Source organism: Balaenoptera ricei, chromosome 13 (genome assembly GCF_028023285.1).
Source record: "Balaenoptera ricei isolate mBalRic1 chromosome 13, mBalRic1.hap2, whole genome shotgun sequence".
Taxonomy (NCBI): Eukaryota; Metazoa; Chordata; class Mammalia; order Artiodactyla; family Balaenopteridae; genus Balaenoptera; species Balaenoptera ricei.
In genome coordinates this window covers 10,639,363-10,646,174 of record NC_082651.1, presented here as the reverse complement: position 1 = coordinate 10,646,174, position 6,812 = coordinate 10,639,363, and positions in this window count along the sequence as shown.

The following is a 6,812-nucleotide window of genomic DNA, read 5'->3' as shown; positions in this document are numbered from 1 at the left end:
TGCAGTTATTTTTAGTCCCTTATAGTTTCTTTGTACTCTGTTGCTTGAGGAGATGTTTGTCCAGGTGCAAGCACTGCAGCAAAGGGTCCAAGGTCCTAGCCTATCTCATCTCTATGCCTGTTCTTAGAATATTTTTAAAATTTATTTATTTTATTAATTTACTTTTGGCTGCATTGGGTCTTTGTTTGCTGCACGTGGGCTTTCTCTAGTTGCGGCGAGCGGGGGCTACTCTTCATTGTGGTGTGCGGGCTTCTCATTGTGGTGGCTTCTCTTGTGGCGGAGCACAGGCTCTAGGCATGCAGGCTTCAGTAGTTGTGGCACGTGGGCTCAGTAGTTGTGGCACACGGGCTCTAGAGCGCAGGCTCAGCAGTTGTGGTGCACAAGCTTAGTTGCTCCACGGCATGTGGGATCTTCCCGGACCAGGGATCGAAACTGTGTCCCCTGCATTGGCAGGCGGATTCTCAACCACTGCACCACCAGGGAAGTCCCTGTTCTTAGAATTTTCACATTATTAACTTGTGAACCCTCACTATATCCCCAAGGTTTAGGCCCTGCTATAATCTTTTTTTTTTTTTAAAAGGAATTCCTTTATTTTTATTATTTATTTATTTATTTATTTATTTATTTTTGGCTCTGTTGGGTCTCTGTTTCTGTGCGAGGGCTTTCTCTAGTTGTGGCGAGCGGGGGCCACTCTTCATCGCGGTGCGCGGGCCTCTCACTATCGCGGCCTCTCCCATTGCGGAGCACAGGCTCCAGACGCGCAGGCTCAGTAGCTGTGGCTCACGGGCCTAGTTGCTCCGTGGCATGTGGGATCTTCCCGGACCAGGGCTCGAACCCGTGTCCCCTGCAATGGCAGGCAGATTCTCAACCACTGCGCCACCAGGGAAGCCCCCCTGCTATAATCTTTATTTTCATTTGCGAACGCTGAACCTCAGAAAGGCTAAGTAACATGGCTAAGTTACATGGCTGGCAATCCCAGATCTTCCACTTCCTAGCTGTGTGACCTTGGACACTTTCCTCACTGACCTCAGTGCCCTCAGCTGTAACAGGAAGATGATAATAACCATATGTACATCACAGGACTGTGAGGACATGGCTGACTCAGTGTCTGGCTCATTGTACGTGCTCAGGAAGTGCTGGGTATCTTATTACTGCATGTGGCTGCAGGATTAAGCCCATTAGGTGGACTGTTGGACTAAGGGGGCATCTGGACTGTCTGTTTCAAGGAGTCCTGCTGAGCCCTGCAACCTTAAGCAAGTCACTGTTCCTCTTGATGAGACAGGCTGGGACCTGGGACCCTTTACTGGAGTACTTGCACCTGGACAAATGTCTCCTCCAGCAACAGAATACAAAGAAACTATCAGGGACTAAAAATAACGGCACACACATGCAGTTGTGGCAATAATGAATAATACAATGCAAAAAGGCCAAAACCCAACTGCCTCTTCTGAGGTACCGGGAGCAAAAGCAGGGAACTGCGCATGACCCCTGCACACAGCACCACCAAGGGGGTGGGCAGACCACCTAAGCCCCACCCACCTCAACAAGCCCCACCCACCAATCCACCCCCACCCTCACCCCATTTAAGGGACCAGCTCACCCCACCCCCTCAACGAGCGAGCAAGGGCACCTGTTACTTGCTTTCGCTCCCTCGTGCTGCAGCGTGAGTCTCAATAAATAAAGCCTTGCCTGAATTTCTCATCTGGCCTCTTATCAATTTCTATTGATTAAAGAGTCCAAGGACCCGAGTCGGTAACATGAGTACCTCCCTCCAGGACGTCAGGACCACCTTCTCTTTGAAGCTTTTCACTCTCATTTCATCCCCATGCTCCTGAGGGCTCGTCACCCCCTCCCCAGCCCATGACGCAGCTCCCACTGCTCCCCTGTCATCTGAGTCCCTGGTTCCCGGGCCCTGTCGCCTTGCCTGCCCTTCCAGAGCAGCTTCTGCCTCACTACATCGGGTCCCTGGCCAGCCTCCCACTGGCCAAGCTCCAGTCTCAGGCGTCCTTGCTGCCCAGTGCCGGGCACACAGCAGTGGCCTCCATAACAACCTTATGGAACGACCCAGTGGGCATGCGCGCCGGGAGGTCAGGCCTTCCTGCCATCGCTGCCGGTTTAAGCCTCGTGCACTCTGGGCCCCACCTCGCTGAGGCCCCTAACCTCCAGCTGGACACTTCCTCTATAGCCAGAGCACTTGGCTTAGCCCAGCCGCAGGGCAGAGGGACCCGGTGCTCCCCTGTGCACAGTAATGTCCAGGAGGCAGTCCGTAGGGTACGCTGTAGCCATCGGAAATAAATTGGATCACAGAAAGCACATGCCTCCCTTAAGCCTATGGGAAAGGAGGTACCATTTGGGGTACTTAGCTGGGTACCTGGGGAACCTGGGGCGTGCTCCAGCAATTCAGGGGTGTTCCTGGTGGCACTGCTAGGAGACTGGCTCTGGGCTGCTGTATTCCAGGAGGAGGTTGCCAAGGAGGAGTGCCAGGCATACAAAGGACTTTGACCGTATCTGGCCCTGCGGTGAGGGTAGGGTGGGGGAGGGAACCCGGTGCCAGAAAGGGAAATGCCATGGCATGGCTGTCACTCACGCAGGGCCTGCCCTTCTTCCTCCCCACACTCCTCTGGGCTGCTGCCTTGACCAAGAGCTGCTGCTGCGGACCATGGACGCAAGGCGTGCTGAGACTGGGAGGAGAGGGGGTTTCACTTCTGCCCAACCTGCACCCCCAGCTCCCCTGGGTGGGTAATGCACCCATCTCCAGGGGCAAACACGCGTCCCTTGGAGGTGCCCACCTGGGACCGTGCTGGTGGCTGTGAGGGATGAGGGTCTCTTATAAGAAGAGGAGGAGTTCTCTCTCTCTCTCTCTCTCACAGTGAGATTGTGTAAGTGCTGGAGTCTGCAAGCCAGGAACCGGGTCCACACGCTCTGATCTTGGACTTCCAGCCTCCAAAACTGTAAGAAAATAAATTTCTGTCATTTAAGCCATCCAGTCTGTGGCATTTTGTTATGGCAGCCTGAGCAGACTAAGACATATCAAATATTTGTCCCAGGAATTCAAAGATAGTTTGACATTAGACAGTCATGCCCTGTCAATCACCCATGACCAGACCAGGGACCTGAGCCTCAGAGCTGCCTCTGCCAGCCTCTCTGCTGGGACAAGGAGACGTCCCCCCAGGGGCCAGTCCCTGGATGCTGGAAGTTCAAGATTGAACAGCCTCATGCCTTCTGCCAGGTCCTTGCAGACCTCTGCTCAGCACGCATCCTCCGAGGAGGGCTGTGCTGCTGGAGGACACGCCGCTGTGCCAGGGGCCGCTGTTTGCAGGGTGGCTGCAGTGTGACAACGAGTGGGCGGGGTGTTCACATACGTGTCTGTGGGCCCCTCGTGATGCAGGACGGAGCGGGGACTGGGCCATGGCCAAGGGTTCCAGTCAGGAAATCCAAGCAATCCAAGAATCCTAGATTGGACCTGGCCTTCCAGGCTGGCTGAAGGCGTATTTGTCAAGGTTGCAGAAGAAGAACATATTTCAACAACCTGTTAGCTAGACGTAAACTTTCCATACCGAGACCCAGGATGCATGGGTCTGAGCCCCACAAATGTTAGGAGCAGGGCTGAGTCCAGGACACCAGTAAGTAGCTCAGGCAAGTTACAGCCCCTTTCTGCACCCCAGTGTCCTCATCTGTAAGTGGGGGTAATAACAGGACCGATGTGTTGAGAAGATTGCGCTCATCTTTATAAAGCGCTTTGCACAGTGCTGGGCGTGGAGCAGGCTCTTGATGACCGTCTGCCGTTATTATCACAGTGGAACCTGTAGCCAGCCCGACACCCAACTTCCAGGGACTGCACTGGTGGGTATGGGACACCGCCAGCCCAGGTTCCAGAAAAGTCTGTATGTGGGAGAGCTGAGAGGAGGTGGGCATAGCGAGGTGGATTGGGGGCAGCACTTGGACAGTAAGGAAAACATAGGAAAGTGTAGATTTAATAGGAATTTTTACTTCCTGCCCTTATCCCTCATGGCGGGATGGTTGGGGAGATTTCCTTTCTCTGGAATGACAGCCTCAGTGATGCAGTGGCCCCAGTGCATTGCTCAGCGGCACCTAATCCCCAACACAGGGAGCCGCTGCCACCTGGGGGCTCAGAGGATGCGAAAGGAGAGGCACTTGTCCCCTGGGCCACGACAGTCCTCCCCAAAGCACCCGCTAATACAACATTTACAGCCTCTAAAGGAGATGCTTACAAAAGGTGTTTTGTACCAATACATAGAGTGAACTCTCATCGTTCGTAGTAGTTCTAGAGTCACGCGGCCAACACGGAACCACTGCCTCGACAGGAAGTCAGGTTCCTGTGAGCCTCTGGTCACAGTGGTTACCTTGTCTGATGTGTGTTTCTGTTTAGAGACATCTTGTCTAATACGTGGTTGATTCATTAACACTGGATTCCCGGCCAGCTGCGCTGTAACTCACGTTTGACCGAAGATTATCTAATGTGTATTTTCTCTGGCAGGTACACCCGGGCCTTCCTGAGCTTAGGAACACTAGATGGCACTTCAGCCTTGCTCTCGGGGCCGCTTTAAACAGTGAAATCACCAACAAAAAGCAAAAAAATGCCAAGAAGAAAAACGTAGCCCCAAATAGACCCTGAAAAGGACGCTTGTTTACAGTAGGAGCTGAAATAGGAAGGCAGAGCACTGCCTGTTCAAACTCAAGCTGGGAGCACACCCATCAAACGTGCACCACTCTGCACGTGTCCGCCACACGCACACGCCCTTAAAGGGATCTTCGGGGAGCGCCCAGGGCCCACGTGAGTTTTCCACTCCCACTGGGCCTGGAGGTGAGGACACAGCACCCCCGACCCCAGGAGTGGGGCTTCTCGCACCCCATCCAGGACGTGGTTGGCCTGCGGGAGACCAGGGAGGGCCAGGCATGGCTGCAATGAAGACAGGATCATTCCCGAGGGAAACTAGCAAAAGAGCAGGAAGGGAGTCTAGCCTTCCGGAGGGCGCACAAACACGGGGTAAAGCTGTGGAAAGGAAGACGGTGTGGTGTTGGCAGAGGAAAGGACAGATGGGGGGGATGCAGCAGAGAACAGAAAGAGCCCCAGTCCCTGCAGGAAACTGACAGATAATCACGTGTTTTGTACCCATTCTCCTGGGTCAGCCAGAGCCTAAGGAGGCACAGGAACCAAGGCTGGGGGTCCTGGAGGCAAGGCTGGGACCTGGGGTCTAGCTGGTTCTCTGCGGGGGTGAAGAGGGCGCTTCATTGATGGAAATTCCTTCATTGATGGAGATTCTTCCCCTCTCTTGGCTCAGGTGATTTGCGCACTGAGCGCCCTCCTGGCTCCTAACTCACCTTCCCAGGTTCTCTGATTGATACCGAGGGGGTTCTCAGTGCGGGGACAAGCGTAGAAAGACATGCTCTTCCCCAGAAAGTTAACACCTGGCCAGCTGGCTTACAGGTCCTGTGTGACTGACCAGCCTGGATTCCCCGACCCAACAGATGGTGGGCTCCGGCAAGGCTATGGGCTGGGTGACTCCTGGGTGGCCTTGAAGAGGGTCAAGGGAGGGCAGGGCTCACCTATGGCAGTGGGCTCAGAAAGCCCCTGGAGAGCTCCCTGCTCCAGCACCCATGCTGCTGGCCCAGCCCTCCCTCAGGGGCCCAGCCTGCGCCATCTCCGGGCACCCAGTGGAGGACCTCCCCTCCTGCAGCAGCTGGGCCCTTTCATCCAGGGCTGGACGAGCTCCCTGGGGGTTGAGGAGCCGAGGGTTTCCTGGAGGAGAAGGGCCAGAGAGGGGACACATGAGCCCCTGCCTCTGCACTGGGGTGCCAGGAGCCAGCAGGAGCCCTGGGGAGGTGCCGAGACACCACAGCTGCGACCGGCTTCCTGGTAAATGGCCACATGCCCTTAGGCAAGTCCCTCTCCTCTCTGGGCCTCAGTTTCCTCATCTGTCAAATGGCCCAGGCTCCAAGCCCAGCCCCAAATTGTCCCCATTCCTGCCTCTTACAGAGGGGGCAGACCCCTAGTCTCCACAATCCCAGCTTAGAATGAAAGAACTCAAGAGCAGAGGGGCCTTTACGTGCCTCTCCCTTGGTGCTGTCACCCCTTCCTTTGAGACATGGGACGTGGGTCTCTGATGTGCGATATACAAGACCAGGGTCAGACAGGGCTCTCCCCGCTGAACTAAATGACCCTCTGGGGCTGCTCCTGCCTGGGGGGTCGGTAGAAGTGCGGATATCGTCGGAGTGTGCTGGGGAACGGGCTTACTTCAACACTTTTCAGGCTTATCTTAAACTCTGGGCTCCAGAACTGCTGAGGAAACTGAGGAATCAGGAAGACATGACTTTCTGAGTTTTTTAATGCATATAAGCACATACAAATATAGCGTCTTACTTTTCTTCTTAATACTCCGTTCTGTACCTTGGAGACATTTTCTTGCGTGTAAACACACATATATTTTGGACCTTCTGAGGTGGTTCTAATTTCTCTTTTCTCAGTTTAAGGCAAGTGAAGCAGAGCCAAAATTTGTATGTCACCGTCACCAGAACATTTTGGGGCGTGTTGAACAGGGAATGTTCCCGAAGCGAGTTGTGGGCACGCTGAAGGCACTGATGCACACTCTTTGATCCAAGTACCCCTCCCTCTCCCCAAAGTGCATATACTAAGGAAGCAAAACCCCAGACAGAAAAAGATTTCTGCACAAAGAAGGCTAACTGCAAGAGTGGTAGACAGCTGCTCACTGCAATGCAAATCCAAATACCGGAAAACTGGCAACAGTCTTAAATTTCAACAAATATTTGGGAAGGATCAATGGAAGATACAC